We start from the raw sequence: 18,605 nt of genomic DNA, 5'->3' as shown, positions 1-18,605 counted from the left end.
TTTTTTTACATCAGTGGATGGTATTATTTGAATCCTTTGTGATGATCACAAAAAATGTGATGTCACGATGTATAGCAGTAGTGTTGAGCATCTTGTTACTTGCTCCAAGTATGGGGCAGATGAGAATCTTGGGTTTGATTTTAATATTGAGAAGGGAGCTATCTGAGATGCTTCATTCATAGTACAGGGCAAACTTCCTTTGGATATCCAACCACTACTTCTCAGTGGCTTTTTTCATGAAAATGTAGAAGGTATAGCTACTAGATGACTAATTAGACCTTAAATCAGTAGTTGATATGTGTATGTCCCATCCTGAGTCAGGGAGACTTGGCAATCCCCGCAAGATGTTGCCATAATGAAGCCCTGCTCTGAGAACAAGTACTTGATTAACTTGTGTGTCAACATGACTACCTCTGTCAGTGTTCTGAAATGCTTAACAGCAGGATGCTATTCTGAAGTTGCAAAGGCATAGATGTAAAGTTATGACGGTCAAACAAGATGCCACCTATAAGCCACTAGAACTGTTAGTAACAGTACCTGAGTGCTGTGGCTGTCACGGGAAATGTCTGTAAAAGATGCTAAGCTAACCTGATTTATATAGCACCTTGAGTGGGATAACAGCACGCACTTAGCTAAACTGAAGCATCTCTGCCAGCAAGAAGCTCGAGCAAAGAGAAATATAAAACTTAATGTCCTTATGGTATACTTAACAGTACTTTACGAATGACCTTTTAAGGAACAAGTGTCAAAGGAAAAGTTCATCTTGTAAGTAGACACAGCTATGTCAAAAGTGCTAACTAGAAGAATTAGTATTTACATTACAAGCTCATTAATTGGTTTCAGAGGTAGTGGTGAATTGTTAGCTTACCTTGTTGATTCTAGTAGTTGCAAAGTGTGTATATAAAGTGTAATCTAGGAGTTGGTACCTAGATGCTGTGTGGCAAAAAACCTACTGGCTACTCTTACAATGTCTTTTCCTGCAACTCCTACTTTAGCTTTTCCTACAAAATAGTAACTGTAATGACCATTGCTCCAATACTGTTAGAGCATACAGAGCTTTTTATGAGGGTTTGTGTGTTCTTATGCTTGATGGAATTTCAAAATAATCTTGCTATATATCCACTGTTTTCACCTTGCTCTGTGATGTGTTTTCCCTGTCTTGCTGACTTCTGCAACCAGTTTTAATAAAGTCAGTCCTGTGCTTGTTGAAGTGTCATTAGAAAAATGGAAATAGCTATATGGCCCAATATGGCTCCTTTCTAAGTGAGACATTAAAGCCAAGGCAAACCTAGTGAGTAGTTTGACTTCTGTGCATTCTTATAGCCCTTTTTCAAAGAATCTTGGTATGTCTTGGTCATACATTTCCTGCAATGGATTTACTCCTGATGTTGAGGATTAATACCGACTTTCAAAAGAGATCATAAAGTAAAGAATGAACAATACTAATCTACAAGCTTTTACTGTTTGTTTTTTAAAGTTCATATAGAAGCAAAGTGTTGGGAGTATCCTTTTTGACAAGTTTTTCACCATCAGTTTTGTAAGAACTTTAGGTTCTGTTTTGCTATGCTGAGCCCATCATCAGGGTATCTCACTGGTTACTTTGTACTCTTTAGCACTCTTGAGATGCACATGGTTTCTGTTTGTCTCAAAAGGCATTATTCACACGGAACCCTGTGGATGTATTGATATGTTCTTTCTGTGTTTTGTTCATATGACTTAATTTCACTAAAATGAAGGCCAAGCATGTCTGTGAAATTTGTCTAACAATGTTGTTTGCGCTGCTAGTACTTATTTGCTCAGACCAGTTTGACTATGTGTGAACCTGAGGCAGAAGTTGAATATGTCTGAACTGGTGACTTGTCTACATTTGCCTCTTACATAAATTTCGGGGATTTTGGCTCAATTATCAGTTATTTCAAAATTTCTCTAATTTTAAATAAAAGTAACCATGTTAATAAGACTTCTATTCATGGCTGTGCTGATATGGAATATAATACCTTAATCTGAAATGAACTTTCTCTGAGGACTGTAAAGATACATGGTGAATCTTTGCGTAAGCTTCAACAGTATGAGTTGCCTGGGAGACTTTGAGGAAGAATCATTGTTAGAAAGTGAGTAGAACATTCTTCTCTGGCTAAACTGGATTCCCTCACCCAGAGCTTGTCCTTAGTACTTGTTGATGGGAGCACAAGGATTTCTCTGCAGTCTCCTGTGCTGTAGGAAGCCCTCAGGAAAGCAGCCTGTCTTCTGACTTTCTGTGCCGCTGTTGAAGTGCGTGGTACCAAGCTGCCTGCCTCTTACACTCTTGCCTTTTCTGGTGGGGTCTCAAGAGCAGGCTGGGAAGAGGAGATGCAGTTTGCGATTATGGGCTAACGCTTAGATTGATAACCTGCTGGCTGCTTCTTTGTCTTTTTTATTTTTTTAAATTTATCATTGCCAGGTTTTGGTCAATGAGTATTGAAACTCCCAAATGTCTCAAGTCACCTATTTTATCTTTCTTATACCTCCTGGGACCTGTATATGAAATGAGCTGTTTCATACACATTTAACAGATGTGGGAGTTTTATTTGAAAATTAAAAAAAAAAGCTTGAAGTATGGATTTATGTAGGCTTGTAAAAATGTGTTACTTTGTCAGTTTATGCTATTAAAAAATATGCTATATGTAAGAATGTGTTGGTCTTCATGTGAGATGCTCTTACGTTCAGTCAGCAAATGCTGAAGCTTATTTGAAGCATCAGAAATGTAGTTGGTAGAGAGTGAGGTAAAGAGTGATGTGGTACAAGTCAATTCGAGCCATCATCCCCAAACAAATATTGTGACACAAACCACTTATGTAAGTTTGCTTTTGTGTGTTTGCTTATTTGGGTTGGTCTGTGGTAACTGATTTGTGTTGTACCTTGAATTGGGGAAAAGTGATGCAATTGTGATAATTCACATTAAAAACTAATGTGCAAACTTATTTACATAGGTTATTCATATGAAATTCAAGTTGACTTATTCCACTTGAAGACACTGGTGTCAGGCTGTGAGAAACCCGGTTGCCTTTTTTTAACGAGTCAACACTAGTCTTCTGACACTCAACTTCAGCTGTGCCTGTATAGATGTACCCATGACTCCCTTGTAAGTGAACATGACTTGATTTAAAATGTATTAAGCATTGATAACAGCGGATAGTTTTTGCACTTTTAGAAAGGAATGTTTTGGAAAACTGGAGTAATTCAATGGCTCTGAGCTTCATTAACTGTGAAAGTATTTAACAAAGAAAATTATCAAGATTTGTCACTGGCTTAGGGCTAGTCTGAGTGAATGGTCTCTGCACTGTGTCATTATTAATGACCATATGTAAAGAATCAGAGGCTTTCATTTTCTAGGGAAGCAGCTTCATCCTTTGAGTCTGTTTTCAAGACCCTGCTGGTTAAGGCAGCCTCGTCTGAATTGTTAGCCTTGCTTTGAGCGGGAGGCTAGGCTCCTGTGGGTCCTTCCAGCCTGAAGGATTCTGTCATTTTGTTTATTTTCTTTAAGAGGTGTTTGTACCACACAACCACCATCAGCTGTGATAGGATTGCCTTGCTCATACTTCCAGCAATTAAACCAGAGGTGTAAATAAAGCCTTGCTCCTCAGTAATTTTTTTTTTTTTAACATTTCTTTGCTTTATAGCACTTCTACTGGATAAATGCAGAACATCTAGGACTTTCTCTGCATCTCTTTTTCTGGCCACTGCAGAATCTTTGTTTAAATAGGTGGAGTAGGGCAAGTTGATGTGACCTTTCACTATATTCTAGGGTAAACTCTCAGCTTTGCAGAAGCTGAATTTTTATATGGAATCTAATGATTCTGTACTTGAATGAAGCAAACAAACTGTGCTTTAGGGAAACTTGTCAGAAATGTATAATATATTGAAATTCCCTATGAATTATTTAATGAAAAAAAAGCTATAAACATAGTGAATATTCGAGATGATAATGCAAAACGTATTGACTAAGAAGAAAAAAGCTTTTGTTCAGGGTGCTTCTAACAAAATTTACTTTATACATTCACCTGACGAGACCTATAATGAGGAGTTAAAAATACAGACTTTTCTATAGGAAAGGACTAATAAGATCTTTCTCTTAATTGGTGTACGTGTGTACTCGAGTAAGGTGCATATGGAAAAAACATACGCCTGATAATGGATCCAGGATTTCAGGTCTGCTTGTTCACATGCCACTTCCTTTGTGAAAGGAATAGTAGAGTGGGTGTTCCTTTGTGTATTTAGACTTGTGCAGCCTGCGTCGCAGACAAGCCTGTAATTCACTGATGACTTACAGAAACATCCCACTCTGGGCCCAACATGATAAATCAGGCTTCAGCTACAAGCTTTGAAGGGGGAGCAGAAGAACAGATTTTTAATGAAGTTGAGGGGGAATAATTGATTAATACCCTGTGCTTCACTGGGTGCTACATCACCAGAATTTTTTCGTGAAACTAAATCCTTGATCAAGCCATTCTACTGTCATTTTGCTAGTTGAGAGAAAGGGTTCCCCTTTGGTTCAAGTACTGATGTACAAATCTTACACAGTTGATAAAATGTATGTTGAGTAGGTTGCTTGGTGTACCTTTTTCATGGAAACCTTATTTTCTTCCTTTCAATTACCTGAATTATTTTTTTTCTCATAAAAACAATGCTAGAACATGCTATCAAGAGAAAGGGGGGGGAAGTTAATTCTTCACTACTTAAAGATGAAGTAATCTTGCAAGAAGACAATAGTAGATGGATGAAACCTTACAGGAGTAAGAACACAAAGGAAACTCACTAAGTGGTCACTTGTGCAAAAATACACAGCAACTACAGCATCAGTTCTTGGAAAGTTTGGCAAATACCTGAGCATCACAGCATCTGTTTTAGTTACTTATGTATAGGCACCTGAATGTCAAAATCTTGAGTTTCTTAATTTAAAAAAACCCAGTAAATTAAAAGTTAATTTAATAGAACCTACACTATGAGTCAGGGGGAGGTTTAAAGGGAAGGAAATCTCAGGATAGCGGTATGTTCTGGCATCTTCTGCTGATTGTTTAGTCATATGCATCAATAGTTATCAATCCTAGTGATAACTTCCATTTTCTCTATCAAGATTAGATAGTGATTTGGAGTCACTGCGGTGTCTCAGAACGGTTTCTTGAGGAATTTTACCTGATTTTGGTAAAAATGTAAGACTTGATTTAACTGCTTGCTAGCTTGTGTTGGAAGCTCAGAGTTTAGCTCCTTAGTTTACTTGCTGAAAAGCAATGTATTATGAAGATGTGAAAAGTGACTAATTATTGAAATTTGAGCATGGGGCTCTTGAATATGCACACATTACGCTGATTCCAAGCTCAGTGGCCCGATGCCAGTTGAGGTGGGCTGCGGTGGAACTGAGGCACTGCTAAGTACTTTTGCAAATACGATCATCTGTGCTGTGGAAAGCCGGTGTGCAGTGAACACAGGTTATTGTGTGCAGGAGTGAGAGAATGTGTAAATTGCTCTATATTGCTGGTTTTGATGTTGAGATTTTCTTGTAGAAGATGGATGGGAATAGAAGAGTTAATTGTAGTAGGCCCTGTGTCTATAGGGATGTGTAGTTGCAGTACTTTCATTTAGAGTTGAAATAAACATTGTAGTACTTCAGTGCTACCAGCCTTACGATAACGTGCAGGCTCACTGCCAGGGCTGTTGTAAAAGCAGTTGTACCAGCTTTTGAAGAAGGTCTTGGAGGTCAGTTAAGTGTCTGCCTGGGACCAGTAAGCCTTTATTACTGACCATGTTGTGGAAGTAGGACGTGCTAGATCTTGGAGAGCCTACTGTAGCAGTATCAGTTGCAAACCATAGTATTTATGATATTGGAGGCAATGTCTGTGGAAATGCACTGGTATTATTGGAAACTGTTTTTAGATGGCAAAGGGTGATTAAAGATCTGGGACCTCTGAGCTTGTCAAATGTTTCTGTAGTATACTTTGGCCATCTTTTAGCCACTTGTGTTGGTAGTCTGCTGAAATTAATGGCTTCTTGGTGTGCTTCTCTTACAGGGATCAGTTGATTAAGGTGTTAAAAGTTCACTAGTCAAGCAACACCTGTAAGTCCTGTCTTCTTTTGATGTAACTTTAAATAACAGAGCATTTGTGTGCTTGTATATATATCTCTTTTGAAAGGGGAAAAAGAAAATTCCATACTTTTACAGCAACTGTACTTTAAAAATACCTATGGTTGGCTATGGATTGCTTTCTGTGTCTTCATGTAAGAATTTTGCACTTCCTTTACAGTGACGATTTACAGTGGAACAGCATGCTTTATATTTGGCAATCTTCTTAAAAGGGCCTAGATTAAGATCTCTGACCTACAGCTGTTGTAAATAGAAGTCTTTTTGTTATAAAGCCTTTTAAAGTTGTTCCTTTTTGAGTTAATTGATTAACATGCCTACTCTGTTGGCTCAAGTTCCTCTTGCTAATTGGATAAAATGAAACCACAGACTAGATAAAAAAATCAACAATAAAACTTCCTTGTTGGGAAGGTTGACTGTTATTCTGATGGGCTCTGTTTGCCTGTTGCGTGCATGTATATATGTGTGTTCTAGCCCCAAGACCCCTGAGATCGACATCCTACTTTATGAGGTCTGTCTGTCTAAATGTTACAGAACAGATGGTTAATTCAAAAACAAGAGTATTAAAGCTGAGTAGCTAAATCTGATCTCCTAAAAATGAGGTTGCCAAAACAAGCTGCTGTATTTGATGTAGCTGCTGAATTGGTCTTTTATTTGATTCAAAGGCAAACCTCAGTCGAATGCCTAAATGCAAAGAGATTGGCAATTTCAGAATTTTTTCAGCTTTTAATTTCTCTCAGAACCTATAACTTGAGGCAGTAAGTTGCTTACATATTGTAGGGACCCCAGCAGAGAAAAAGGCTTATTTCAAATCCATTGGTTTTTCTGGGCTTATCACTGTGGTCCTGGGGTTTAAAAGTAATGAAGACAAATTGCAGCAGTGGAATAAGGCTGACACCTGCTTTGTAACTTGCCATGATTTGCTTTTTTCTTCTATTTAGGTGGTCTGTGAAATTAGAAGAAAAAAGCAAACTGTTAGAAGAAAGGATTATTGTGTTTACAGGCAAATTCTTTCTCTTGTTGTCAACAAATAGGATAGATAATCTGAGACAGGTGTTGTGCCAGAAGAAAACTTTAGATCATCTAGTCTGACCTGCACACCGCAGATCTGAGGTATCTGTGGACTGGGCCTAATAGTAATTGAATCTACACATGTGTACTGATACAAAAGGGATTAAAGCATTTATTTTCTGCATTAATCCTGTTGGGATTATTTCTTAGGGACACCATTTCACACTAACCTACTTTCCTACTTTCAAATGAAACAGATGAGCAGACTGATGCTGTTTATCTAAGCCCTTGGGGATTTAAATACTTATGATTCTTCTATGAGCTGCTGGAAGTTATAGTCACTTTTCAGGAATCTCTGACCTTGCAATCCATTTTTCTATGGTAGATTGAGTATTTGATCTTAAAGAGTTCTGTATGTGACTTTTGGGGGGTTACTTTTCACTTATGTGATGCTGTAAGATGAGCTATTACATTTTGTAGGAATACTTTATCTGGAATCATAACGCATGACATAAAGGTAGCTTGATCATTTTATAAAAAGTTGGGGAAAGCAGTGAAGTTATTTGTGTATGCTTCTGCCTTGATAAATACCTTAAAAAATCTCAGGCTTTCAAATCTTTATTTGCTTTTGCTGGTTCTTTTAATGTTTAACTTTGTGTATGAAAGGTGTCAGGCAAACAGGTGGAAACTGAATCCGTCCATCTGTTTGATTTACACCACAAGTTTTGTGGGTAGAATTGCGCTTGCTGGGTAAGAATCTCAAATTTTTGTGGGGTAGCCTGCTATTTGGCATAGCAAGGATGTTGCTTTACTTGGTGGCATTTTTAAATGCTAGGTGAAATCTTAATTTCCATGGGGCTTTTGGGCTTTTCTTAGAAGAATGACTTGGTTCAGGGATTTCAACAGCTCTGTTGAAGCTATCAGCCATATCCTCAGGCTTCTGGAGGTGACAGTCTTTGAGAGGGCAAGTAATTTGAAATACCATCTATTTGTCTGCTGATCTCTGCTTAGGGCATAGGGTTACATGTTCATACCTCAAGTTCTTGCTCACAACTTGAAATGGCCCCTTCAAACCTGGTAAACGAACAAAGCGCGATACATTACGGAAGGAATTGGCAGAGGCATCAAAGTGTCTGAGAGCAGATGGAGTGTTGTCATCAGTTGCAAAATCAATGTAAATACTTCCAGAAAATTAGTCTTCCTCTGCTTTTGCCAAACACAAGGAACAGGAGCCGTAAATACCATTGGCAAATTGTTCTAGCTGCCAGCGAGCATGCTGCAGTTGTAATCAACAAGTTGGAATTCTCTCTTGTGCACCGCTGGGCAGCGGCTGCTGCGTAAGTGTTGTATTAGTGGCGATAAAATACACCTTTTTGGTTCTTGCCTAAAGCCAATGGATTTTTACAGTCTAAAAATCCCACAGTTCTGATGGGTCATATCAACAATAAAAATGAGATACTTTTTTTTTTACTGATTGTTCCTTGTGAATGTGTTGTATGATATGACTTTCCTGTTTTAGTGTGGTTCAGTGTTGGGCTGTAAGGCAGTTCTCTCATATGTTTTACCATATGAAATATCACATAACTAGTAACTGATCTGTCCTCCCAAATGCACAGTTTTGGGATACTGTCATGTTTATAAAATGTGTCTGGCTGGCTGCCACTAAATTGACCACTATAGTGCATGGCTTATAAGAGGATGGCTACCTCTAAGTGAAAATGAGGAGCCACAAGGCAGGTTGGGTTACTAGATCACAAATGTATATGACGTCTGTGTCTCTCTTGAACCCTTGTTACCCAGGAAAACAAATGTTGGAGTAGAGAGTGTAAGGTGGAGAGTGTGTGGTTTTAAATTCTGAAATCTCTGTTTGTACTGATCCAAATTCCATTTCCATGGAAACTGGAAGTTTAGTACTCTCACTTGTCAACTTCAGCTGCTGGCTGGCTTTGGGGAGACTAAATTGTTCCCTTACACTAAACCTTTCAGAATCTAGAGTTGTGTTGGTATATTAGCACCACATATTTTGTGGAGACTGAGAAATTGTAAGTAGAATTATCTCATGCACTTAATTTCTGAGAGATGCTTAACTTTAACTGCTTACAGATCAGGTATCTAAAAGGTCAGAGCTCGTGCCAGGTTATCTAATTGTTGAATTGTCACGTACATAATGTATAAGGTCATAGTTTCTTTCCTGATGGGAGTGGTTTCTTCATTATGGTGTAGTTTTACAGATTATGAAGCAAAGCCAATTCTTTTATTAGCAGACTGTGCAGTAATGCAGGTGTCCTCCCTTGCCTTGTACCAGCCATGGAATGCTGCGCATGCATCAGCTGCAGCAACAACTTACACCTGAAGACATCATGAATCTGCAGTCTTAAGTGACCCTGGGGCTCAACTGCACCACCTCATCATGAAAACTTTCCAAGTTCTGGTTATGCTCTTGTCAGCAAGACAGAGCTCCCAGGCCTGGTCTGTGTGGAGTTTAGAATGGCAGAATGGCTATGCCAGACCTGGGAGGAAGTAGGTGAAGGCTTAACTTTCTGGAAGAAGCCCTGAAGGAACCGATGGCTCTTGCTGCTTCTAGGTGGGATGGGGTTGTTGAGAAGATTATGGAGAATACAAAGAATGTACCACTGTGTTGTGCTCAAGACAAGAGTCAGTAGGTGAAACTTGCAATCCTTTGGTTGATGAGTTAAGTGTTCTCTATTGCGAGAAGGTAGCTCTTCTGTTCTTGAAGCTTTGGCTGGTGAAGTGAAACTTTTTTCTAATAACTTAGACATACTTGTATCAGTGTTTCACTTTCCCTTAAAGCTGCTTGGGGAGCATTATAATCACTGCAGTTACTATTTGAAAGCAAGTACTCTTTATGGATTGGCACTTCTGTATTTTTGTAACTTGTACCATTCACTTTAATGCACAAGAACATGACATAGTAGAATTATATTGAGTGTATGGGGAAACAGCATTACGTTAGAGATTTGTAGCCGGAGACGCGTTTGCTTACTCTTTCTTTGGTGTAGAGTAGTAGTGTAAAATAGTAGTGTGGTAGTGCCTGTGTGGACTATTAACTCTGTACTTTTGGGTCCTGATTCTGCATGTAGAACAGCTTCACCAGAAATGCTGATGCCAGTTTGGCTTTCAACAGGTACACTAAACTTCAAGTCCTCTTCTCTGTAGGTAGGTATTTGAGGCTTAAAATATTCAGTTGTCAGTCAGGGCAGGTGACCTTCCATGTAGGTGATGTATTCTGTGAGCGCAACTGGCATGCACGCTGTCCTGGATCTGTGTGAACAGAAACAAGGTTGCAGAGAGAGCTCCTCTCAGGTTTTTTTGTGCAGTAATAAAGCAGTTTGGAAAAAGATGAACTGTTTTGGTAGGTAAATAGTACTACTTTTAAAATAAAAAAAGTAAAAAATTTCAGCTTTACAGCAAAGTGCCATTTTGATTTCAAAAAATGAGTAAAGTGGTTCTGATGCAGTGCCTGAGTTCTTAACAGATCTCTCCCAAACATTTAGGAAAAAAATGTTTGCACAAAATTAGATCTTTCCTTTATCTGACAGAAGTATCAGTTTGTTCATTAGTATATTTTTCTTTTAATGATCATGAGGTCAGTAAACCAAGTAGTATTAGGAATGAAAAGGGAGAATCCTTTAATTTGGACATACTTGTCTGTCATGAGCTGAAATCTTCTGGAGATCTGTCTTCCTGACTGGATTCCCTTTTAAATTCCAGATTTCAGCATGCTTGCTTGTTTAGGTGCAATATAGCAGGCTTGTTTAAGGGGAGGTTGTCTTGGGAACATGCAGCATCACTGCTGTGATGGCCTTGTCCATCATCTCTTGAGGTAGGAGGTTTCAGGTTCATTCTAAAACATGGGGGACTCTTCCCCTGCTGTGATGGCTGGAATTCAATTGGAATTTGCCAATATAAAACCAGGAGCTGGTAGCAAAAAAAGACATGCATTTTTCTTAGAGCATAGATACAGGGTTGGGGGAGAAAGAGCCAGAAGTAACAATAATTGAATAATTCTGTTGCTACCTGGAAGGACTAGGTGTAGCCAAGAAATCTTGTTTTTATTAAGAAGTTTGCCTTATGTTTGAAAGGTGTTGCCGTAATGATTATTTGGCAATGACTTTTGTTCTCTGTTGCAGCAGTCAGTAAGTCTAAAAGCTAAAGACAAGTTTTAAGAAGGTATGTGTACAAGGTAAACCTTTACTTGGGGAAAATACTCCCAAACCACCTGCAGCTAAATGCAGAAACAGTAAGTAACCCAATGGAGCTTCCAGTGTTCTTTAAAATATTGCTTGGAGAGGTGCTTTAACATAACAAACACCAGCAGGAAGAAAGGATTTTTATCTGGCACATGAATTTAAATTGATAAGTAGGAAAACATCAAGTAAACTTAAGCACAACTTCTCTTAGTGTGTAGCAGGTGTTATTTAAAGGGCCAAGCCAGGCTGCCTGTGTGCCCAGTCAGGCAATTATTCAGCTGCTGTTTATCTGAATGAAGAGGTTATTCAGCTGCTTGTTTCATCCCTGGTGTTCAGTTCTCCCATGATTACTTGACTTCTTTCCACTTAAATATGTTACAGATTTAAAGAAAAAAAAAAATCCATAACAATGGAAAAGATTAGTATTATTGCGTAAAAACTTTGTGTGATGCAAGTGCATCATAACTGACTGATTAAAAATCTTGCGAGGTTTTGTTCCTCTCACAAGTGGGAATAATCTTACGTTGTTCTCACTGAAAATGGTTTTCTGTCCATGTTGTACAATGGTAATGCAGTTTGAGCATAACAGGTGATGTTTACCAGGGATTTTATTATTTATGCTGTGTTCAGTGAATGTAGAAAGCTAAGATGCAGGTAAACAACTTCAGAAATACAGAAATGCTGAACTTTTTCCTTTTTTTCCACCTCCATGTAATATGTCTAGATAATAGACATAAACCCAGGTTACCTTATTTATTATGTTTTGGTGCTATTTGTCAGTTGTTGATAGCTACTTCCCAGTATCTCCTCTACCTAGAATCAAAGAGCTAAGATTCTCATTCACGTCATTCTTGGATGTAATTTGCTTACCAGTAGTGACACTACTTACATTATACTACTTATTTTTAGAAGGCTCAAGGAGTTATGTTGTAATTTAATTACATTGAAGAGTGATCTGATCCATTACCTAGCACATACACAGTCATGGTCCAATGGCTTTTAATGGCATTAAATAATAACCTCATTAGTACTAGGAATATATGTGTTTTCCCCAGAATCATAGTTTAAGAATCACAAGCACAGAAAAAAATAGCAATATCTGATAGTCTTGTATTGTTACACAGCTGAATGCAAAGGAAAGCACTGGAGCTGCTCTGGGTCATAAACATTTGGCCATTCTAACCCTAAAGTAGATAGGAGCTTGTACTTGACTGTAACTGATTTTACTTTGTATGAGAACTTCATGTACTATGCTGTCAGTGAAAGCAGACAAAATTAAAAAGCTCTTTCATGCCTCTTGTGTTTCTCTTGAACACTTGCACATGTTACTAGTGGCAGACCTGCAGTTACATTGCTTTCAGAAGAAGGTGACTTCTAACTCTCATCCTGAAGAGGTGAAAAACTCCTTTTGCTGAGGACAATAACACCAATTCCTTCACAACTTGGATTAAAAAACTGGTTTTGTCTTGGTGACTTAGCTCTAAATCTTACATTTCTAAGTCTTATGTAGACCATAAACCATGCTATGAAAATAACTTTTGGTTGGCTTTTCAACTAATACACATAAGAAGCCAATTCTGAAGTCTTTAGAATAGTAATTGTGGTTGGTTTATGAGCATACTTCTTAAACTGATGGATTTCCCCTGCACCGCTTTATGACAATGTACACTTCTGTGTGTGTAGTTCCAGGTTTATTTTAGGCCGTATGTATTTAATTAACATGGTTGGCTATTAGAATTGACCTCTGTGCCCCAAATGATACTTCCTTTTGGTGTCTTAATAGCTATTCTGAGGTATTGTATCCTATTATGTTTTTAAGGCGAAACGTTCTTAGAGCTTAATATTGATGTTAAGTCACTGCTTAGCATGTTCTTCATGCATACAGATTTGGGATTGTACCTTTTGTAACTGCACTGTAATTTGCCTTATGGGGTGCTTCATATTTGCTTTCACATGATGCAGCAGACCAAGGGCCAGCAATGTTGATTCTGTACTTTCAAGGGATGACTGATTTGATGTGTATCTAATGTAAGCACTGAACTGGATTGCATGCGGATTACTTCTTTCTGCTGCAAATGGAAGTAAAATATTTAATCTCCCCCCTTCCTACAGCAACCACAACTAAAATAAGATGAATGATGATGAACAGATCCTGATGTGTGGTTTATCCAATGAGCTATTTGGCGACGGCATACTGATAGGCACGCCTTTTCATGTTTTTGAGATGGACAGCATTTTGTTTAGAAGAATGACATGCTGTACTTCTACGTGCTGCCCAGTGTTTTGCACATGGTTTAGGTTTAATGAGTTGTTCTTTATTTTGTTTTGCCTGCAACTCTAACATTTCTCGGAAGGTATTCCAGAATGGAGTAGCTATGGGGAGGGATATCTGTGCTTGTCAAAGACACCTCATTTCTATGGCCTTGAAGAGTCGCGTTGCTGTCTGTGAAAGGCAACTCTGCAAGTTAGGAATGAACTGGTTTGCAGTTCCAGTAGTCATGGAGATCTGTGTCCAGACACAAGGGCTGAGGCATATTTGGTGACAAACGCTTCAGTTACCTTCTCCAGCTTCGTCTGTGTTGACCTTTCCAGTAAGAGAACAGCAGCACTTCCTTGTATCTTCCAGTTTGTCACCTTCTCGAGAACATTGCAAGGTTCTCAAGTTGTTCTTATGTGAGGCTTTTTGTAGGTATGTATTCTTGCTGCAATTTTAAGTGAGAATAGGTGGTGGTCTATGTATATGAGGAACTTCTTGACCTCTGCATTCAGTTTTTGTTTTTCTTTTTGGATAAAACATGCACAAGAGAGAGTTCTTTTCTGGGTACATTGCTTTATTTTGGCAAGTGAACTTTCAATTCTAAATGATGCAATGAAAGCAAATATTTGCAAGGGGACATGATGGTGTAGGTGTGTCTTACCCTTCAGGTTTCCCTGTGAGGCTGCTATCTATGCCTCAGACTTCATCTATGGCAAACCTGCTGCTATGATCAAAGGTTTTTCTAGGACATAAGATGCTACAATATTAAATATTGTGGAATTTTTGTGCGTACGTATGAACTATATTTCAGCTATGCAGTAATATCCAAAGGATGATGTACTCTTATAGTCAAGCGACAGCAGTCTAGCTTTTGTTGTGTTGGTCAAGTAATGTAAACCAATTTCAATTAATGTTGGGCAGGGAAGAAGCTTGAAACAGAGTACGTTTTTGGTTGGATTGCTACCAACTTGTTACACTGGCAGTACTGCTGCAAAAATGAAATAATTGTTGTTCTGTTAATGGCAAAATGCCAAGAAAATGCTGATTTTGATTTTAATACATTTCAAAAACTTAATTGTTAACAACTACATAACAACATATTAACAATTACTTAGTAAGACTGCAGCTTTGGTAGGTTGGGAGGCTTCACTCTAAAAATTGATTTTATTTTATTTTTTTAATTTTGTTTCCAAGAATCAAACATTAAGAATAGGGTTTTCAGGTTGTATGTTTTTGTCTGGGTTTTGGGTTGGACTTTTTTGTGAATATGATAACTTAGTGAAATGTCTTACCTGTATAATCTCTTTTTTTATTATAAAGAGTTCTTCTGGAGGTGACTGAGCCAATGTTTTTGTCCTGTCTTACCGCCATCTTAAAAATATTTTGTGTAACAAATAATTGCATAATGATGCCTGGTCACTTTTTGTGACATCTAATAATTACTCTCGTACAGGGTATTATGTCCTATGCAAAGTATGTGCTTTCCTACCTCAAATTAATCTCAAGGGCAAGAAGGACAAAAGTGACTGGAATAGAGTAATAAGATTTATATTTTCAAATGAAAAAAAAAACAAACCCAAGGAATGTCCTTTCTAAAATGTATCTGAGAAAATAAAGTGAATAATAAGGCTGTCTGGGCATATTAATGCTGGTAGAGTTTGATGTTTTTCCCACTGCTACACATCAGATATGGATAACTCTTGTTGCTCCTAATCCTCATCACTGTTGGACATAACCTTAAAAAATTTAGCTACCTCTTCTAAAGATCTGGACAACTTAAACTTTCATTCCTCTTCTGAAAGTTTTTCTGTTGAAACAAAAAAGTAACGTTTGACTCTGCTATTGGCTGGGTGCCTGCAGACAACCCATTTTGCCTTCTAGTGGAGAAGGCACAGCGAGCATGAGCATGTATCCAATGTGTGGGGAGGGTGGGACTCCTGATGTGTTTTGCTGAAGACCTAGATTTCAAAAGCATCTCTTCTTTCCATCAACTGAAAAGTTGTTCAAGGTTTATAATGCTTTGCTGTCTAGGTGAACTCCTCTGCTCCAGCGGGGAGTGCATCACTTCCACGCTGTCACTGGTGGTGCCTGATGCCACTCGGCTCTCACATCTGCCTGGAGAATGCTTGAAGAAAAGCTAGTTTCTGCCTTCTGCAAATACCGCCAGCACAGTGGGGTGAGGACATATCTTAATTTCTGAAGTAGCACGCTCTGCACATGCTATGTAAAATCATTTTAGGGTGTTGGGGGTTTTTTTTGTGCAGTGTTGTAAAAGCTGTGGGTCAGCTATTCAATTTTTCTGTCAATTCTAGGAGTCTATTACTGGCGGTAAGGGGAGACTTGCTCCTGAAAATGCTGATAAGAGGCTGTGTTAAGCAGTGAATGTAGTCGCATTTGATTTCTGCATAGCTCAGGTTTGAAAGCCAGTGGTCTTGCATTGCTTTGTTTGGTTTTTTTTCCCTTCATTTCATTTCTGAATGCCTCCTGTGAAAGTTTTTAAAATCTTACTGAATGCTTTGCTGACTTTCTTCTAGTCCTTTTGCAAGAATTATTAACTTTCCTGTGATAATCATATCATATATACAGATTTATTTGAAAATTACTTACCTGGCCTTTATATCTCTTCTAGCAGTCATGCCTGCCTTGCAGATCTGGACTAACACAAAGAACAATTAGCTACAGTGTTCCTGAAAGAAATTTGGCAAAGGAAACTAGTACTGACCTAAACTGTTAAATTTTGGGAACAAAATGTGTCTTTTATGTCAAATGATACACTTTGGTTGCAAGTTAAAAGTGCTTCTGCCCAACTATGTTACCCATGCTTTCTTTAGCACAGAGCATCCACTTGGTAAGTCAAGATTCTTAAATAGTGTTGCTGCCCTTGTAGCTGGTTTGTAGAACTTCACTCCAAAAACTACCTAATTAGCAGTTGTTTCAGTTCAACTCTGGTATTGGAAATAAAAGAAGTGTCAACACAGGCAGTTGGTCCTATGGCAGAAAACCACCTTTCATTCTACAATATAGAATTATTTAGCTTTAGTTGTTCAGGTGAAAAATCAATCACTTTTTGTGCTTCTGTCTGCAAAGGGAATGCTTAATCACTGCAACTGAATTTAATACAATGTGCAACTGGTGTATTATATTATAAAAAGACCTATAGGTTGATACTTTCTCTCTTGTGGAGCTGAATAAAATTTTCATTGCTATAGATGTATTTCTTCTTTCCAACTGAAGAGATTGTCTGAACTTGATCATCTTCCAGTGATTATAAACAGCAATACCTAGTAAAGATGTTTGAATGTCAGTTTTAACTCAACCAATTAAGATGTCATTAATGTATTGAAAAGTGGCCCATTTTCTAGCTATAAAGTGGTATTTTTGCTTAATATTTGATTAATCTTAGAAACTGTGTGAATGTACTTTAAAGCTTTTGATAGTTTTAAACTGTAACCATGCTAATACTAAGTCAAATGAGTTGGTGCATTCTTAACATAATCCTTAATATTAATAACTGAGTTGTAGCTGTGTTTTTTCACAAAGCATTTATTTAATGAGGAAGCAGTATAGGTTTTCACTTCATGAGGCAACAAGAAAGCACATGCTAGAGGAAAACCAAATGCAGACCCTCTGGGGATATCTGTACTCTTTCTTCCCAATAGAAGTTTAGGTGCCTATATGGCATTTCCATAAGGACCTAATATGTGAAATATTGCCTGCTTAAGGGCATTATTGAGGCTCTTTGTGGGCATTACAGCTCCCTGCTTGATTTGGAAATAGATGTTATCAATGGGGTAATTACTGGCTTGTGCTGGTCTGTTTGGAGGTAGAATTATCTTATGTCACTGTGGGAATTAGCGTAGGGAGGAAGGAATTGGACAAATTCACATTCAGTATGTGTCTTCAGTAAATATAAACTTCTGTGTGTGAATTTTTTTTTTTGTTCTGCTCACAGCTACAGAACATCATAAACTAGAAATCGGGGAGCATTTAAAAGTACAGCAAAACATTGTGATCAGGTGATCTGTGTAAATGATGAAAAGAACAGTGTGGAGGTAGAATAAAAGCACCTTCTCTAGTGTGTGGAACACCAGTGATGTAGGACAACTACAGATTTCTTTGGAAATGCCGTCAATACTGCGCACTGCTCCTTATTGCTCTTGCAGCATTATAAACTGCTTTAACCTTGGAAGAAGTGAATCTGAATTATGGGTGGAGGACTACTGATGGGGAGAAAAAAAGAATGGTATTATAAGAAGAGGGGATAGAGGTGGTGAAGTATCCTTCAACCAGCGAAGTTATCTTCTTGGAATACACGGGTGAAGTACCTGTCCTACTACGTTATCTCTGTAGCATTTCAAGAGAGACTTGAGAGACTAAGGACTGTGATGCACTGAGTTACAATAGTTTTAATAAGCTAATATGCATCTGCAGAGCTGTCGTAACTTTGTGCAGGTTCTTAACCCATTCTCATTCAAGCTAAAATGCTTTAGTATAAACTTCTTTGCTTGACTTTAAGCTAGTATATTTTACCTCATACTTAGAGGGCCAAATCTGGCAACTGTTAGCTCATTAATGCTCTACCTTCTTAAGCTTGGTGTTTGTCTCGATGCATAGCAAGTTAAAGTCATTTGGAAACTTCAGATGTCTTTAGGCTAAGTCTTTGAATGTGAGCCTGTAACCCTTTCTAATCTGCCACCTTAATGAAAGAAGTCCAAAGAAATGTTGTCCAGTGTTCCTATAATTCATACCACAGTTCCACTGTGAAACTTAACTGTGGTTAAACTGTTAAAGTCTTTGCCACGGTGTGTGCATGGAGTTGGGAGCCTTACTCTGGCCACTGTGTGAGATGGGATACTAGGTTAGCTGAATGTGTGATCTGACCTACAGCTAGCTTTTCTTGCGTTACTAGCGGAAGAAGTAAGCAGCAAGTGTTTAAGGTAGAGCCCTTAACTTTTTTTTTTTAAACTTTTAGGCCAGGGATAGTTGAAACACTCTGGCTTCAGCCCAGTGC

General features: G+C 38.2%; 1 protein-coding gene across 4 annotated transcripts in view; it reads left to right on the top strand.

Moving 5' to 3' along the window:
• The window catches only part of RASSF8 (Ras association domain family member 8), a 90,467-nt gene that overhangs the window by 10,166 nt on the left and 61,696 nt on the right, over positions 1–18,605 (top strand). Inside the window, exon 1 of one of the 4 annotated variants that reach the window (XM_052789740.1) lies at positions 6,073–6,091. The exons of 2 other annotated variants lie outside the window; for them this stretch is intronic. The gene's annotated coding sequence lies outside the window, so the exon portion shown is untranslated. Of the gene's footprint in view, positions 1–6,072; positions 6,092–16,423; positions 16,443–18,605 lie in introns of those variants that run through there. One more of the 4 variants, XM_052789742.1, reaches the window with a different exon arrangement.

Source organism: Harpia harpyja, chromosome 6 (assembly GCF_026419915.1).
Source record: "Harpia harpyja isolate bHarHar1 chromosome 6, bHarHar1 primary haplotype, whole genome shotgun sequence".
NCBI lineage: Eukaryota > Metazoa > Chordata > Aves > Accipitriformes > Accipitridae > Harpia > Harpia harpyja.
Note: the sequence above shows the minus strand (reverse complement) of the source record. Positions and strands in the feature narration are given on the sequence as shown.